Raw genomic sequence first — 19,206 nt, 5'->3', positions numbered from 1 at the left:
GGAGGAGCAGAGTGGTGAGCACAGCGCTGAGCACCCCCAGAGCTCAGGAATACCCATGCACCCCTCGCCCAGGGGTTTTGATGTGGGACTCTCAGCCTCCTCACCCGCTCTCCTCCTCCTCCTCCTCGGGCAGCTTTTCTCGTGATGAAGGAAGAACTGGCGGAGTCGTCACTGACCCGTGAGAGGCGGTGCGTGGTCCCTGCTGTGGGGCAGCCCCCTTGGGCAGGGGAGACCCCCGAATCCTGCCCCTGCCCCTAGGCCAGCTGCCCCATGCCCTGGGAGAGGCTCAGTGAGGCTGAGAGCTGTGAGACAGCCAGGAACATGGCCAAGACCTGCTGCCGTGAGCAGCCCCATGAAGGGCTGGAGCTGGGGAGCATGGAAAGGGGGGGGGGGGACAGCCTGGGAAGCCCCATGAACCTCAAATCTGGGGGGCAATGTTGCTGCTGGGGGATTTACCCTGAAAAGGGAGTTCACTGGAAGGGATCTGCCCATCCCGGAGCGGGCTCTGGCCTCATTCCCTGCCTCCCCCAGGGCAAGCATGGAGGCGTTGGCCGTCGACCCCTTCCCACTTCGGGCCCCGCTGGCCTCCTTCTCGTCCTTCGACTCCAGCATGCTGGGCACAACCAGCTCCTCCTCGCTGGCCTCCTCCTCCTTGCCGGAGGGAACCACGGCGCTGGCTCCCGCCACCCGGGCTCTGCTCCCATGCGCTGGGGCCAGCGGGATGCGGCTGGAGGAGGGGGCAGCTCACCCAGCCGTGGGGCTGGAGCCAGCCCGTGTGGTCCCTGCGGGGCTGGCGGCAGCGGGTCCTTCCCCTTGGCCTGCTGCCGGCCCCGGGATGGAGAGGAGGGACATGCAACCGCTGGCCACCCCCAAGCTGCAGCCCCGCTCGAGTCCCCTGCCGCCCCGAGGGCCACCGACGGGACCTTGCCTGGGACAGGAGCAAGGGATGGTGCTGGCTGCGGGACACCCCGGGGAGGAGGACCGGCTGGGCACAGCCCGCAGCCGCTGGCGAAACGAGGAGGAGCTGCACGCCGTGCCCCGGGGGCAACCGGGCCACCATGGCCGGGGGGGCCCTGAGAACCAGCGAGCCGCTCTGGGGCAGCCCCATGGGGCCCATCCCAGTTGCACGCAAGGGCTCCCATTGGGAAGATGTGTGCCAGGAGACGGGGCTCCCCGCGGCCACAGCTCACCCCGCGGTGAGCCCCCGGCTCCCCGGCAGCGTCCCAGCCTGGGAGAGCTCCTGGACACCCTCGTTGGCACCGTGCGGGCCAGCCAGGCTGTCTGCGAGCGCCAGCACCAGCTGCTGACGGCGGTGCTGGCCCGGCTGCGGGGTGATGCGGGGCCCGCAGGCAGGGATGCGGCGAGGATGGACCCCCAGGACCTGCCTCGCAGCTCCCCAGGGCCAGTGGAGCAGAGCGCCTGGCAGAAGCCGTCCTCGCTCCCTGCCTTGCCCATCCGTGCGACACCCAGGAGATACTGGATGGTGAAAAAGGCCCTGGATTTTGAGCTGAGAGTCAGCAGCAAGGAGGTCCGCGTATGGCACTATGGAAAGCAAGTCCATGGAAGGCGCTTTGGAGAGCAGGTCCATGGATGGCACTTTGGAGAGGAGCCTCCAGGGATGAGGATGGGCAGGAGGAGCTCCCTGAAGCTGGTGGGCTCCTGACAACACTATGAAGGGCGGTGAAATAAATAACCTTAGCACAAAAATCTTGCAGGGATATAATGGCTAAAGATAGACTATAGCAGTATGTGATGCTTTGCTCAGCACTATTGGGCATAAAAACCTTCCAGCTGGGATTTCAAGGAACAAAAATACCCTAAGACCTTGTTGCTGAGCTGGAGCCAAGTGGATCTGCGTGGCATTATCCTGCCTAGCAGAAGACAGATCCAGTGATCCACCAGGTTTTATTTCCAGATCTACCAGCGCTTCCCCCAGCTAAGAGTTGTGATCTACCTGCCAGGATCAGGGGGATTTTCGTAAGAGCGAACTGATGTTGCTTGACTGATTAACTTCATAAACCCATCCAGCTTCCAAAACAACCCCTCTGCTTTTCTGGGAGAAGCAACAGGTTGCGTGGGTGGCACGGTGCTGCTGAAGACGGCCTGTCTTGCCATCTCCTGGTGGCCCTGGGGTACTGCTGGTCACAGCCATGCTGGAGTTCCACCATGGGAAAGGCTTTTAGTCACCTCTATTAATTGTCCCTGGTGGCAGGAATCAGGCATCGGAGACAACGGGCTGGACTCCTCCCAGCGTGGCATTTTCCAGTTTAATTTTATAAACTTTGTTCAATGCAGCTTTTCTGCTTGAGGGCAGGGAGAGGGAGTCCTTCTCCTGGCTCTGAAGCACCCTCAGGATCTCTCTGTCTTCAAGAGGGCAGTCCGCCCCAGACAGCCCAAATCACAAATTGCATGAGGACTTCCTAACCCTTCTTCGAAATGCTCATATTCCCCCTGTACAGAGAGGGAAAGAGGCAGGGAGCAGCCAGGTGCTGTGGAAAAACCTTGCAGGAGGACTGTGGCAGAGTAGGGAGCAGCTCATATTTGGGCAACATCCAGATTTTCCTCCTACTGACCACTATCAAGACTGCAAATACTTTGTGCTGGGTCCATGGTGACTCATCCAGCGGGAGAGGGTGAGGCCGGAGGAGCCGAAGCAGCTCAGGAGTCCACAGGCAGCCCTTGGCTGGGAGGGGAGTCAGTGCCCTGGGTGGGAGCAAAGCCAGCCCCTCTGCTGCAGGGTGCCAGGGCCAAGTGGTCAGTGCAGGTAGAGAGAGAGAAGGCTCTGCCCTGGGCTTGCAGAGGGCAGCCTGCTCTCCTGGGCAAGCCAGGCTCTCCCGGGCAGGCCTGGCCATGAGCTGCCCAAGCCCAGTGGGGAGAGAGTCCTTCCATGGCTGTCATTCCCTGAGCTCTCCTTTGCTCCGTCTGTGCCGTGGAGTTGGACTGTCCTCCTCCCAACGTCAGAAATCCAAGTGACTGAAGACCCAGGCTGTCCCTGGTGGCTGTCTGTAAGGAGCTATGTCTGGCTCTCCAGAAGATGCATCCCAGGATGGTGGGAGAGCAGAGATCAGCCCAGACCTGTCACGGGTGTGTTGGTGGAGACCATTTACCCATGAGGACCATGCAGCATCTACCAAAGGTGGGGACCTGTCTCCCCACACTGGGGCTGGTCCTGTCCCTCAGCGCCATCAGCCCCCAGCTCCCAACTCCTCCCCATGGCATGGCTCGCGGTTTCGCTCCACCTGAGCAGGGTGGGCAGCAGTTAACATCTGTGAGTCCCCAGGCTCTGGCACCTGCACTAGGCAGGTTGAAGCCCATCTACCTGGCCAGCTCTTCAGACCATTCTCCTCCTTGCACCGGGGAGGACTGGCCAGGACAAGCACCAGTCCTGCAGCAAGTGGAAGGAGAAAAGCCTCTTCCTTGAAAAGGGAGGCTCTCGCGTCTGTACCCCAGGCCTGGTGCGTGCCGTGTTTTGAAAGCAACTCGGCCATGGGAGACCTGTCCCACCACAAGCTGTGGAGCATCCGTGGGTCATCTGGTGGAGAGAAGCTCCCTGACTTGTCCTCCTTCATCCCAAGGTGCCTCCCACAGCGATGCAGGATCTCGAATAGCAAAGTCTGGAGATCCTCATTGCAGCATAGACAGCCGCACGCTGCAGAGCTGGGCAGCGGGGGGAGCACCGAGACCGCAACATGGGCCATGGTGGAGGAGGCAGGGTGAGGGGTGGGGTTCCCTAGCCCAGCAGTTTCCCCGGATCGGACCCTGGCAGCAGGAGGAGAGCTTCCCTCCGGGGGCAACACTGCTCACTGGGGAGCTGGGTCCTGCTAGGGCAGCACTCAGCAGGGAGGGGACATTGCATGGGTTTAGCTGGGGACGTGGTGCTCACGAAGGAGGGGATGTTGGATCGGTTTAGGTGGGATCTTGTGCTCAGCAAGGAGGGGATGTGTGATGGGTTTAGTCAGGGACCTGGAGCTCAGGAGAAAGGAGATGTTGGATGGGTTTAGGCGGGACCTGGTGCTCAGCAAAGAGAGACACTGGATGGCTTTAGCTGGGTTCTGGTGCTCAGCAAGGAAGGACATTGGTTGGGTTTGATCTAGGACGGGCAGTATGAAACGTGCTGAATCAGGAGAGGCGGTGAGCAGGTCACGGCTATTTCCAGGCAATCCCAGGGAGCGATGCGGAGGCCCAGCCTGCCCGTGTGCCCTGCAGGCACTGGCTGCCTCGTGCCCCCTTTGCTGTTACCCCACCAATTGCCGGTGGTGGGGAACACACCAAAAAGCAGCCTGAGGGTTACCGGCCCCCGAGGCTTTGGTGGGAGGTGAGAGCCACGGTCCCTCCCTGGGGAACCTCGCAGAGCAGCCTGTGCTGGGTTGCAGCCGCCTTAAATTTGCTGCTGAGCCCAGAAACCCTCCGTTATTTATAAGGCCATAAAGACGGGGCAGTGACACGAACGTGAGCAGTGGCAGCAGCACCGCAGTCACCCAGCAGTCACGGGTCTCCTGTCGGGGCACCACGCGGGAGCGCGGCCACGTGTGGACACAGCACACGGAGGGGATGTCCCGGGGCCGAGGCCGGAGCACCACAGGCACGGAGGAGTCTCTGCAGGGAAAGACGGCTCTCTGGCTGGCTGGAGAGAGCCCTGCCAGGCCTGGTGCCTCTCTGCCTGTGTAGGAACAGGGCCTAAATTAATCCTGCAGCACGCTAATTTGATCTCTATCATCCCATCTCTCAGTCGGCTGCTAAATCTTATCCAGCCCATCTCCTCTGTCTCAACTATTTTTAAATCCATCTATTTCTGCCGGTCTCCTTTACTGTCTTGCAGCCGTTTTCCGTAGGGTTTGCCGGAGGAAGGACCCCCCCGGGAAGGAAGCACGGGGCAGCCCCCTGCGTTGCTGCAGCCCGGACCCCTTCCAGCAGGGCCATGTCCAGCAGCCCCAAAAGTCCTTCAGCTCCCGGTGCTGGAGCCGACGTGGAGCCCAGAGCATTTCTGAGTGATGCAAAAAGGGTCGTGAAGGCCATGTCCCCTGTTGCTGGTGGCTTGGGGGTTGCTGCAATTTAAGGCAAGGTTTCAGGGTGATGGCAATATCTGGTTTGCAGTGCCATTTTCCCATTCTGGATTATTTTGGGTGGAGAAATCAATGTATGGGCAAATTCTTGGTGTCTCAATGTGCTTCAAAATCAGTGGCTGTACTGGGAAGAGAGCCATGCTGCCTTCCCTCCCTGTAACCATGCCTGTAGGAAAGTGGGCTTTTTTTTCCTTAATTTAATCTGAACTGGATGGAGACCAAACATTTTCTGAATTGCCGGCGAGCCCCGTGCCGTGCAGAGTGATTGAAGCTGACAGCCTCACCAGTGTCGGCGCGAACGCCAGCAAAAGCTACAAATAAACTGTATTTCCCCGAGCCTGTGCAGGATGGGATGTGACTGCCAGTGTCCCCAGCCCTAGGACGGACCTGCTGGGATTTCACGCTAGCTCCTTCAAAGCCTTGGCTTGGATCCAGCCAAAGCATGCTGAGTCCAAGTTGTCTTTCATGAAATATTTCATGCTCAGGGAATGGATGTTTTAAATGAGACATCAAGAATCAGGGCAGCTCTTGCTCATATCCTCTGATCCACGGACTTTGCACTAGCTAGAGATAGGGAAAAGTCTCTACAGAGTAATACAGACCTGCCCTACTGGGACACCAAAGCCCAGAGGCTTGGCTGGAGATGAAGACAGTGTCCTCCACGGATGGAAAGCGGGGGCTTGCTCCTGTGACCCCATTCCTGTGCCCGGTGCAAGGGTGTAGATCAAACCTGCTGTGGCATTCGGAGGACTAAGGCTCGAGTGGGGAGGCTGGGAATGATCCACCATGCTGGCATCACTCTTTCCTCCTGCCACTTTCCCTATCCACCTGCCAGGGCTGCTTGGGGCATTTTACAGTCCCCTGTATGAGAATAACCAACCGATGCAGTAAGTTTTAGCCCCATATAGATCCAGAACAGAGCAATTAGAGCCTCCCGTAATTAGCATTGCCTGTCTGCTGGCGATTTAGCTGGCGTCTGGGTATCTACGCACACGTGCCTGGGTGCTGCATGTGCTCCTTTCTTAAGGACATGGTGCTTCCCACAGGAATTGGGGTGAATGAATGAGTAATGAAAGGCATACGTTATTCAGTGACACAATTCCGCAGCAGGATGGTTCCTGAGGAGCAATATCTCAGGGTCTCGCTTTCTAGGGAGGGTCCGGTTTGTCACGGAGTGACAGCTCGCCCGGGGAAAGCCACTGCTGAGCCCTGCCTTGGAGATAGCTGTGATTTATTTGGTAGCTGCATTTCTGCTTCTGTGCAATCGCAGTGAGATGCAGGGTAGGAGGAACGAGCCAGGCCACACTGGGGAGGCAGTTTCACTCTCCTGTCCCTGCATCCCTCCTGCCATAACTTTAATTTTGCATCGCCAGCTGAACCCCTGCCTCTGCCCCTGTTCTCCCAGCACAGGATCTGGCAGGGCAAGGAGGTGCGTGTTGGGAGTCCGGACTCAGAAAATGCTCCCAAGGGCAGGGATTGGAGGAAACTGGGGAGATGCAAGCAGGAGTGACCCAGAAATGTCCTTAGAAATGAGGGGATGCTGGCTCCAGATTAGCACCTTGATCTCCCTTGTCAGGACAGGCTCAGCCTCCCTCGGGTCCGGGCACCCAGGAAAGGAGGTCCCAGCTCTGCTGGGGCTTGTGGAGAGGAGGAGCACCCTGACTGTGGGTGTCCAGATCTTGTCTCCCAGCCCTGTCCTGCTGGGAATACCTTTTTGTGCATGGCAGGGAAAGACGAGGTGGTTAGAAACAGGCTTATCTGCTTTGAGGCATTGCACCTCCTTGGATCGAGCAGGTACGTCAGCAGCTGCCTGACCTCGTGGACCTCCGGCGGCCGTGGACGTTCCTCTGGCCTCCAAACAGGAATCAGATGTAGGGACGTCTGATCAGCTCCATTTCATGCCTGGACACGTGCTTGCTACCCAGACTGCATATCTCTCCTCAATCACAGCACATTTAGCCCGGGGAGTGTCGTTCCACCCCTAAACCCTTTGGCCCTTTACTTGCAAACACTTTATTTCCATCCTCTTGGCCCGTTTCCCACCCGCTCCGTCGCTGCTGCTGTCCCCGTCCTATAAACGGAAAGGCTTAGACAGACACTGCTGCACATTTAGGGCTGTGTGACCACGAGATTTACTGAAGCAAGCCCAGTCAGCTGATCCATCTCGGCACACTCATTAAAGGAATTATTTTCCACTGACATTCAATCTGTGTCTGCACAGGGGGAAAAAAAAAAAGGTGAGCTGGCTTATTTTGCATAACTGGTGGATGAAAAGCGCACCAGGCGGGTTCCCAGGAGACGGGGGCACGTCGCTGCCGTACCTGCTGCTTTTTCTCCTGGGGAGAGTCGGATGGGCTGGGATCGCTCTCTGTTCCCGTAGGAACTTCTCTCCTGAGCGGCTGGTGAGAGCTCTGCAGAGATAAAACTTGCCAAAGCAGATCTGAGGATCAGCAAGTGATGGAGGGAGGTGCCACTCCAGGCCAGGTAATACTTTATAGTGTTTAAACAGCTTTTGCCTCTCAAGGAGACCGAAGGACTCGCTGTTACACCGCGAACAGCCGCTGCGTAGGAATGCGACCGGCTCTGGGTGCAGCGTGGCCATTGGCACCGTTACGATGGGAAAGGATAAATTATTTTTTATGGAGCAGTCTGCCCCGTGCGTGCAGCTATCCAAGCATCCCAGAAGAAAATATCCCCGGCCCGGCACATCCAGGGAGTCTGGCAGAGCATGAATGCAAAGTCAGGCAGCTAAAACCTGGTGTATAACACTTGGCTATCCTCTCCGATGGTCTGCGGGTCCCACGCTGTCCCTACAGAGCTCAGCAGCTCTGCCCGTGAAGCCTCATCTCTGTGTATCATTCCTGGTGTAACCGAACCTAAATACACCTGAGGTGATTTCAGCCTGCAGCAGCCACTCCTGGGCTCCCGAGGACCCTAAGCATCAGGCTTTTAATTGGGAATACTTAACCCGGGTCCCCGGAGATTGTGGGCCGCTTGCCAGGGCTGCTCGCTTTGGAGACCAGCCTTCAGCCCTTTGCACCGGGTCCTGGATGACATCCCCGGGTGTTCTGCCCACACTTGTGCCCTTCCTTATTAAATTGCCATTTTTCTATTACGATGGAAAGGGGGACAGGAGTCAAAGCTGGCTGTGGGTGTCGTGGGTCTCTCTTCCACCTGCCCTAGAGGAGCCGGGATTTTGCAAATGGCTCCTCCATCACGCTGTTTCTGCAGTTCTGGCAGGCAGCTTCTCTACCAGGATCTAAAGGAATAACTCCCAAAAGCTGTTTTGAAAGCTCCTCTTCCATGGCAACTTAATAGGTGCCAGCAATGCAGGCCTCCTGCCTTTTTGCTGCTCTGAAATCAGACTCAACTCCAGCATGTTTTAGTATCATGGTGATTGATAGAAATGTTTCTTTCTGCCTCACCCCATTGCATCCCTTGGTGCAAACCACTGTATTTATTAAGCCAGGCTGCTGTTCTCCTAGGTATATTCCCTTAGCTGTGTGTACTTTTAAACCAAAACCAGATCCAAGCTCCCCAAAATGTTGACCTAAGGCTAGCTCCAGTGCCTAGGTTTTCATCTCGGTGATGGATCGGCCAAGAGGTGCATTCGAATTTGGATCCAGATCTGAACTTCCATTTCTAATTGGATCAGATACTGGCTTCACAGACAGGCTGCTGTATCTAGAGCTTTTCCATAAAATGCACAGCTTACAGTAAAAAGGAAGCCCAGCTGAGTAGACAACAGATGCGTTCCTGGGTTCAGTTCGTAGCTGTTTGAGTTCAGAGCTGTTTCAACCTTTTGGGGGTTACAGCTGGATGTAGGCAGAACGTATTTTGAGTGGCCCACTGTAATCTGTGGGCTTAAATGAACTCTAAAACTCCTGTAAAGTGTATTTCCAAGGGAGTGGGGAGATACTAATGCCATTGCACCGTGACCTACTGTGTGTATAGTTCCTACAGTTACTTCAAGAAAAATCAAGTCAACCTGGAAAGAGTGATTTTTAGGGCTAATGGGATCTTCAAGACATAGGCAGGGTTGGAGAGGAGACCGTGATCTATCACATCCTGGATGACAGCCAACAAGATACTGCTGTCGTGAAAAAAAGGCCGGCACTATCCTGGTGTGTATGTCCTGCAAACAGTCCTTCTGTTCTCCTCTGCCTTGGGGAGACCTTGACTGGAAGAAAGTGATGAGATACTGACTGGCAGCCAGGAAAACATGGTTTCTGGAGAGAGATGGAGTTATCTGGGCTTTTTAGCCTTAAGAAACAAAGTGAAGAAGTGAAACAGTCTTCAAGTACATAAAAAGCTGTTACAAAGAATAAAGGAATAAACTTCTCCATGTTCATGATAGATAGGACAAGATGCCGTGGGCTAAAATCCTACCAGTTTAGGTCAGACATCAGGGAAAAATTATAAGGATGGAGAGAGAGAGGAGCTGGGAAGGGCTTGCCGTTCCCATCGCTGGAGGTCTTTAAGCACATGGTAGATAAACATGTACCATAATTGGGCCTGCCTGGGGCAGGGGATGTCTCCATGGCTTTTTGAAGGCCCTGTGATTCCAAGCGAGTGTGATTTGTTTAGTCTAACAAAACAAAGACTGAGAGATCATTCTATAAATACATGGGGGGCTGGAGAGGGAAGAAGCAGTAAAGTAAACACACTGGAGAAAAAAAATGACTTTGAGGCAACTTTGGCAGGGTATGGACAAGCCCAGATGATGGTTAGGCTGGAGGAGGACTCTGTGCATGAGAGAGTCCCATCCAGGACAGCAAGGATCTTCTCTACCTCCCAAAGGGAAGGACCACAAAAATCAGGGAGGAGCTCAGCAGTCTCTGGGTTAGGTTGCATGAAATGGTGCAACTGAAGGATCCTGAATTCCCATCCAGCCCCACATTCCTTAATGACACTTAGTGAAAACATCTGATGAAACCATAGAAAGCCTTGTATTTCGTACGGTTTCAACATAGGACTACGATTTCAACATAGCCCAGGCTTGCCGTAACCTTGAGCAGACTCATGTGGAAGGTGTCTCCTAATGATCCTCGAGCGTAGCTTGAACATGTCCTGGCCAGCACAGGCTGTGATTGGGGCTGCAAACATCTGGTCAAGCTCAGACTGGACCTTCCCGCTGCAGGTGGCTGCTGTGCCCCCGTAGGGTGGTGACCCACCGGTATTTTGCTACAAATGAAGTCCACATCTGGACTCTTTGCTCCCACCTTCATCTTTCTAAGTCCTGCTTCCAGGCTCTGTGCCTTATGTTCCCCTTGAGAGCTCCAGACTTGCCCCCTAGGCTACCCTAGACCTAGAACAGCGGTGTAAATCATACAGGGAAGGATTAACTGCTGTCGTGTGGCAAACTGAATTAGGGTCTTGTATTACATTAGCAGCAGCTGCAGCATCTGTATTGGCAGCTCCTGCCAACACGGGCTGCAGAAGGACCTGGGTGTGCTCTGTAGGCTCATTAAAGTCAGTCCCTGCTCTGATGGATTTGCTACGTGTCTAGATGGAGAAACAGAGGCACAAGGGGAGTGACAGCAGCTTACTCGGATGAGGGACAGCGTACCCCTAGAGCTGTGGGCCACCTGGCAGCAAGGTAGTGCCTGGTTGTCTCCTTCCTAGCACGTGGCTGGATCTAGCGTCTATGCACACAGCTAATTTGAGCTTGCAAATAGGCTTGTGGCCTCCTGGGAGGGTTGAGGTTCCTCACCATGCCCTGCCCAGCCCTGGTGACCGGGAAAGCTGCGGCTGCACCGTGAGATGGTCACCTGGGTAATTCACACGTGATGCATCTTTCTGGTGATATCCGACCCTCCTGCTGAGGTAGCTCTCAGTATTTCACTTCTCCTCCTTTCTGAAATGTGCATTTGGCAGCTGTGAGGGAGCAGGGACCTCAGGGCCCTCTTTGACACATCCCTGCCCGGCTGCTGACAGCTAGGACCAGAGAAAGCCACCGCTTCGTGGCTGCACTTGACAGCCCGGCTTTGCCCCCATGACTCCTCCTTGCTGCTTTCTGTCATGCGTCAGGGGACAGCCAAAAATCTCCAGGCAGAGAGACGGGCTGGAGCGTTCCCATGGAAGGGCCAGGAGCGAGATGGAAACTCCTGCTGGGGATGAGTCATGCTCCACGTGCGTGAATACGCCTGGAAAAACCAGCCAGTGGCAACTGCTTCCCATGCATGGTGGGAAGAAGGTGCTGGGGGGAGGAAGGCTCGCCAGTTCCTCTGGGATCTTCTTTTTCGGGTTGCTTTTTTTTTAATGCAGGCTGCACACCCTGCATCAGCATCTCCCCATCCTCTGCCCTGGCAGGAGTTGCCCATCACACCCAACCACCCAGTCCTCCTTGCATGGGAGGATCAGGAGACCAAGAGAGGGAGAGGATCTCTCTGGGGGAGCCGGGCTGACATAGGAGCACCTCTCCGAGCAGGCGGCTTCCCGTTGCGCTCCGTGCATTTTGAAGTGGCCACACACGGGCACTCTCAGCCCCTCCGGTCCCCGGCGCAGCGGGGTGGGACCACGGCGTGGGAGCGAGCCGTCGGCGGGCTGTGTTGCGGTAGGTGCTGTATATACACTCCCGGCCTCCAGACATTTTTAGCCTAAACAGAGAAGTGAGGGGGAGCAGCTGAGATTTCTTTTCTTTTTTTTTTTTTTTGCAAAATGGTTTTCCTCAGAAAATGCTACTCATCCTTGCATGTGTTGTAAGCCTGCATGGCTTACCAGGTTTCAACACATTTTCGTTATGAAAAGGCTTTGCATGTCTTTTCTGCTCTAAAATAGAAAGCGAATTTTTAGGCTGGGGTTTAAGTCAGGTTGGGGAGGAGCAGAAGAGCAGGGAGTCAAACCTGGCTCCCACATGGCTGCCCAGTGCCCAGCTAGTATGGCAAAACGTACAGGGCGATTTTTTTCTTTTTTGCCCAAATTCCTTGCTTTTTTTTTTGTCCCAGAACAGAACAAACAAATAAGTGCTGAAACCCCAGCCCTTTGCAGGATGCAAAAAGTATTTGCCTTTCCAGCTCCAGAAGACACTACCCCGTTTTATAGACGCAGCAATCAAGCTGTTTGCTTACTGTCACCGAGAGGCAAAGCCGGCTGCAGGCACAAAGGTCCGTCTGTGCTGCCCGGCCTGGGAGCATCCTCAGGGCACTTGGTGCTTTGCGGTACCAGTGCCACAAAAGGGCAAGGTCTGGCTGTGCACCAAACCCCTCTGCCTCCTTACCCCTGCAGCGAACCACCTCTGCAACCCTCTGTCCCTGGGATTTTCCCCATATGGTCTTCCTCCGGTTCAGCTGATGAGCAGCCCGTTTACTTCCATGATGTTTTGACTCGAGATTGAGTAGAAGCCACTGTCCCCCAGCAGCAACTGGACTGCTGCATTTATTGCTGCTGTGCACTCGACATTTAGCATTTTATTTTCTGAAAAAGGCTCCTGGCCTCAGTCTCTCTATGTGCACTGAACCATTGCATGCACCCTGCGAGAAACAGCCCCTGCTCGTGCTTCTCCAGCAAGGCTGAAATGCTCCTCTTCGACCCCCTTGAAAACTGTTTGTCAACCAGGCAGTACCGGAGAAGGTTTAGGTAGAGAGGGAGCAGCGTTAAACCAGCTTTGAGCGTGGGCTTTGGTTCTGGAGCTGCAGAGTGTAATCCACGCTTAGCTTTGCTGGCGTGCAGACTTCGTGCACTGGGAGAATAATAAACCGCCCCCCGGGGTGAATTTCTTGCTGATGGCTGGAATTTGAGGAAATCCTGCTAGTTTCTAATCTTAGGCTGCTTTTCCTGGGCAGTTTATTCCTTTAAATAGAAAGGCTTAAACGGGATTGACTCCTACAATCCTTCTGCTCCAGGCTAGCTTGTAATCTTTAGCGGCCAGCAATGGGCATTCGCTCTGCAGCGCACATCCTTCCTGCCTCTCCTGAGCGGGGAAAGCAAGGCTTAGGTGGTCTCACCTTGTGCCAGTTTGTCCCACTTTATGGAGCTGGTGACCAGTTTCAGACAGGCTCGATGGGCAATAGCAGTCTTTAAAACTTTGTGAAATTGGATGTGCAGAGAGATCTAAATGGCCCATAGAGGAAAGGCTGGAATATGAGTATAACCCAACCCTTATGAGACACTAGAGAATCCACATGGCAGAGAGTCTCTATGGCCACAAGGAGCCTAATTAGCTGAGATGGAGCAAGAGCACCCTACCAGAAACCCACAGCTCTTGGCAGGACTGAGATGGGATCTTGGCTTTCCATGGGACCTGTGAACAGAACCACTGTCCATCCAAGACCTGGAGGCCCTGGACAGACAGTTTTCCTCTTTCTGAAGTACAGACAAAGCCTAAGTCATTCAGCTTCTCTTATTCCTCCTGGCTGGTCCTCCCATTCCCCGTGCAGACTCACAGGCTCCATGCGTCCCATCTCCTAACACACAGTGGGAAACAGTTGCAGACTGATGGGCGAGAGCAACCCAAAATGCCGGGTCTCAAAACCTATTTATTTAGGTTCTAAAGCTTATTTATTTAGGTTCTCTAGCTTCCTCCCATTGATCTGGCTCGTTTCTGGGATGTGTTCCTGGGAAGTCTATCAGACTTCTGTCTTCTTCTATCAGGTCAGAGGATTGGCAGTGGGGCTGGGGGGCAGGGACAACCGCTGGCATTTCTTTGCTGGAGCAGTGGGCACATCAGTGCCAAATGCAACCACAGGCATCAGCCATGCAAACGCTGCCCTGTTAGGCTTCCTGCGCTCACCTGGGCTTGCTTGCTCCCTAGCCCAGGTTGATTCAGTCGTACCACATCCCTGGAGCACCCCTCACTCTAAAAATATTCCAAAGACCTCCAAAAATGGAATACACTAATAAACCCATGGTGGAAGACAAATGCTGTTCAAAGGAGGGTTAGAGATGGGTAAATCTTGAGACTTCTCCCCCAAGTAAGACATTTTGGAGTTCTTAATTGGGTTATTAATTCAGATGAGGCTTAATTCTAGTATAATTAATGGAGTAATTTGGCCAGGCATGAGAGCCAAAGGCAGAAAGGTGTCTAAGTGGCTAGAAATCACTCTGCTGCAGAAATCCTCATGGGATAGAGCTAGTGCCAGCAGTCTGGGTCCAGCTGAGAAGGAGGGCAATTGGGTAGCACCATCTGGAGGGATGTGCTGGCTCCAGATGTGCCTGCGGATTGGCAGGGAAAGGACCACGCTGTGGCTGGTCTGCTAGTACATGTGTCTGCACCTCCCCAAGGTTCCTCCTGGGCTGTCTGAGGCCCACGTGAGATGGGGTGGGAGCGGCAGGTCATGGACCAGAAGAAGGGTGATGGGCCCATTGCTAGACCTCCCCAGCTCTGCAGCCCCAGGCCACAGTCCGGGACTTGACAGAGCAGAGAAGAGGCCAGGCATTGCACTGTATGTTAGGGAGATACAGGCCTGGCCAGGGGGAAACTGGAGACTAGATGTTTCTCTCTGAGACTTGGTACAGCTGGGCAGGAAGAGCTGCATGAGAATGCAGCCACTTTTGGGGAGAAATGCTGCGCCAGCATGCCCCAGCCATGCTCCGTACCTGCTGTTCACTAAAGGTGTCCATTCATGAGAAGTGCAGCAGGAACCTCACTAGACCCTTGGACTGCAACCACGCAAGGACACCAGGGCTTGTACCCTCATCACGGGATCTTTCAGGTGAACTATCTGGGATGCTGTCTAAAGACTTTCTATTTGGTCTGGAAGGGAACACCTTTTTCATCTACTCTGACTTGTATAAAATGCAGGTCAGAGAGCATTGCCCCCCACAACTTGCAAAGGCATGAAGAGATGTCTTTTTCAGGATAAGCATTTACATATTTTTTTCAGGATGACCATTTATTTTGCAGATCTCCAAGGGAGAAGCCCACTTCTCCCTGGCAAGAAAATACATCTTTCTCCACGATTTTCTAGTAGGATTTGCAGTGGGCGGTCACAGACTGGAGAGCTTGGCTGCCTTTTCAGTGGTGCTGTTTGCTGCAGAAATCATTTATTTTTATCCTTGTATGGAATATTTTTTTCTTGACATTTGTGCTGAAATCTTTGTGTTTGCGCTAAAGCAGCTAAGCTCCCTAACTTCACAAGGTCTGTACTACCACCCTCCTCTGACCACAAAGCAAGACACCAACCGTGCCTTTACCCATCGTCTTCCTCACCCCTGCAAATCCTTCATCCTAAACCCACCCCTGGCCCTTCTCCTCAGCTAGAAGAGCAGGTCCCAGAGAGCAGGTCCTATATTGGAGCTGGTGCAGGAGCTGCTGCCCTGCTCACAGATGTGTTACTGCATGTTGGCCGATGGTTGGTAGTCTGTTCTCATGCTGGGCAGCCCCATCAGCGGGGGTACAAATGTCAGAGGAGGAAGAGCTGTCTGAAAACAAATTGCTATTAATGAAACGCACTGAGCTGTCACAGGCCTGTCACCACCCTCCATGGTTTCTTCTGGCAGGGTCACCATGAAGGTGTCACTTCATGAGGAAAGGTTATTGCCTGACCCTGCCTCCACCTCAGCCCCTTCAGATGGTCCATGTCTCCTCATGCAAGAGGTGTGATGCTATCCCTAGCCTGTGGCTGCCCTTGCAGACCTGTCCTGGGACATGCAGAGGATTCCCCCTTGGTTGTTCCATCACACCGAGTCTAGGAAGTTCTCCACCACGTAGGCAGCACAGTCTAGGATAAATGAGTCCAAAAAGCTGAGTTTGGATTTAAAGGAGAGTTTCCTGGCTGGGGCAGGTTATCCATGTGAGATGCCCTTGCTGACACACCCAATAGACACCAGAATAACATCTCTCTGCCTGAGGACAGCACAGAGTGCACCAGATGGTGTTTCAAGTACCTATCCTCTAATCCCCCTCTCTTTCTTTCCAGGCACTTGCTGGCTGTATGGACACTACTCACAACCACCCGAAAAGAGAAGTCCTGGTTATCTCTATCAAGCCCTTGATTTCCTCTTTCCTTTCTTGCAGCTATAAAATGGGAAAAATGAACACCTAGGACAAGGAGAGGTACTGGAGGGACAGCATGGAGGACCTTCCACTCTGCAGGGAGGGTGGGAGCTCATCTGGACCACGGGAGAACCAGATCTTCCTCCAGAAGATCTTCTCCCTTTATCTTACCTAGGAGTTACCTATTTGCTCTCTTGTATGTGGCCTCCATTTTCTTCGTCCTCTCCTCCTCCTGAAGAACAGGTCACAGGCAGGATGTGGGTACAAACCTCTAAAAAGGCTTTTAGCTATTGTCAAGGTTCAATTCTCTTTTTAGGCCCCCTGTTCTGGCTAAGTTCAGTAATAGAGTGAAGCAGTGCTGGGTCTGGATTTTCAGCCCTATTTACAGCTTTAAGAGCATATTGCTTTCATGGGACAAATTTCCAGGTCAAGATGAGCTGGAAAAACCACCCCAGTGTCTCAGCTAGGACCTGCCCCTAAGATGAAATGAATTTTATGTGCTTGGTCAGAGCAGAGGCCAAGCAGGGAATGAGGCCAGAAAAACAGTGGGTCATGTTGAAGTTTCTTTTTTTCTTCACTTGACTCTGAAATAAAAATATATCTCAAGATTGTTTTGGGATTAACAAGAAAAAATTTCATCTTGATGGGAACCATCTGTGACTGGGAGATGCTGGCTGCTCTCTGCTTTCCACCCAGTGCACAGACACTGTTATTAAGGCGTGTTCCTCTCCCAAATATTATTCCTTTTATCCCCGTGCTGGTCAGAGGAATCTCAACTATTTAAGGAGGCCTTTCTTTCTGGATGAGGCCAGCATTAAAAAGCACCAGCAGCTCATTGCGCCTATATAGCATAATATTTGCTTTCCTCATTATAACAGCGCTGCCCAGCACAGCTTGCCGGTGGCTGCTGGTTTTGCTAGCATAAATACTGGAAGCGTCTTCACTGTAACCTTTCCACCCCAGACGTTACCTCATGTTCAGAGCAAATTTGCCATGGTCCCTCCAATCCATACTGCAAACCGGAGTGGGGGGAAAGCCGTCCCGAGGAGCAGAGCTGCCCTTGCTCTGCATCCGCTGGGTGAAAATCGGCATATTTGTGCCAAGGCGTAAAGCACTGCAGTGATTGCCGGGGTAGCTGTTAACCCCACACAGGGGTTGGGGCATCTGCCAGTAAAACGTGACCACTCCTGGGTTGGAGGCTTCCCAACGGGAGGATAAAAAGATGATAAAAAATGCTGGAGATTGTTCAAAGTAGGAAAAAGCGTCTTAGACCTGGGGAAAGAGGGGAAACTGCGTTCACCTTGCCTGGCCGGGCAGCCAGCCCTGCCCTCCCAGACTGCACTGCATCCTTGGAGCCTCGTCTGGTGATTGCTGAAGCTCCCTTGGGCGTCATCCTGCCCCGGCACCGTGGGACACCGGGGACAAGGAGCCCTTGCGGCGAAGTCCTGGCTTTTAGCCCCGACCCACCCAGTGCCCCCGGTACAATGGGACCATTCTGCTGCTGGCAACCACGAGGCAGTAGCAGGAGCTCTGCCAGCACAGCTTGGGTTGCAGAGGTGAAATCCTTGCTGCGGCCAGGCCCTCCGCCTTCTCCAGCTATTTCGCACCGCTCTGATTTCAGCCGGGAGAGCCCAGACGCCATCTGAGGAATCCGGGTTTGAACGCAGAAATAAACCCGTCTGGGTTGTGAGCACGTCGCATTAGTGACGGGAAAGTCCAAACGGGGCAGAGGGGCATCACGAAGAAACAAGCTGTGCGCTCTCAGCTCTCAGTGTGGGGCTAGAAATCCCACGGGAAAAGGCTTCTTGGAGGATTTGCGGCCAGAAATCGTGAGCTGATCCAGGAAAAGATGAGCAGTGCATAGGCAATTCTGCCCTTAGGCTCACCCCCTGCTATTTTAAGGTGCTTGTGCTCTCCTGCACGTGCATCCCATCCTGGATGGCTGCACGTAGGGTCTTGCTCGCTCTTACTCCTAAGTCACCGCAGTGGCCCCCTAATTACATTCCCCTTCCTCCTACGTGAGCCCATTACTTGACTTTTTTTTGCTTGCTTTCTTGCATATTTGGGATGTGTTTGTGTGTGTGCATCAAACTTTCAAGTACACCTAGAGATCAGGCAAAATCAGCTCTGGGGCTGACATCTCTGCCCTCCTTAAAATCCTCTCCACGAGCCCAGACCACTCAGATGGTGGCTAGGAGAAGTGGAGTTTTGCAAGGAGGACTCATCTTTCTGAGATCTTGGATGAAGGATGATGGGACAAATATTCCCCCAAACGCCAGTCCGACCTCATTAGGCCGGTGTGTTTGTGCACACTTGTCTGCACGCTGTTGCTGATGCTCGGACAACCGAAATCATATGTACCCTCTCCTCCACCACAGACACACACCGTAATTCATCCATCAAAAAGTAATTTACAGATTAAATGTATTATGCAGAGCATTATGTAGAACGACTTTATATTCTACCAGGAAGAAAATGTACCATGTTGCTGCTTTTTTTTAGTGAAAGGGAGGGGAATGGGGAATGGGTTGGCATAGTATTTTTCAGACAACAAGATTTTGAGCTCTGGGTCTCTAATTTCTGCACTGTCTGTGCAAACGTGCTCCGTCACAGGTGCACTTGGCCAGAGGCCACGATGGGCCTTTCATCCCTGCTTGCAGATAAAGCCCCCGTTACGAAGTCACCAAAGAGGGACCTGAACACCCTGCGTCTTCGTCCGAGAAGACTCCAGGATGGAGATAATCAGCAAACTGATGTTCCCTTTTGCCTCGCCGAATAAGGGACGCTTTGTTCAGGGATACAGGTTGGGTCTGTGGCGGAGCAGCTCACGAGAGATTTTATTTCAGCTACCTGCAAAGAAGCTATGAGAAGAATGTCATAGGTTCCTCTCAGTCTGGAGGAACGGAGAGATACTAACCCAAGGTATTGTTTAATATTAACTGGACCGGTGCACATCTATGAAAGGTTTGATTGTGTGTCTATCTGTGTTTGTATACCAACATGACCTCCAAAGCCATGTTAACGTGGCTGAAGCCTTGCACGGGCTGGGGCAGATGAAAGTCCTCCCGAAGGTAGCTGCATTGACGATCGTTTTTGTCAATAAAGACGGATTTCTGTGTTGGCACCGGAAATTTAAGCCGTAAGCCCAGATCTGCCCATGCTCGGTGCTGTGCAGGTGCAGAACAAAGAGATAACAGAAACGCCTGT

The sequence above is a fragment of the Dromaius novaehollandiae genome, chromosome 1 (assembly GCF_036370855.1).
Source record: "Dromaius novaehollandiae isolate bDroNov1 chromosome 1, bDroNov1.hap1, whole genome shotgun sequence".
In the NCBI taxonomy this organism is placed as follows: domain Eukaryota; kingdom Metazoa; phylum Chordata; class Aves; order Casuariiformes; family Dromaiidae; genus Dromaius; species Dromaius novaehollandiae.
Note: the sequence above shows the minus strand (reverse complement) of the source record.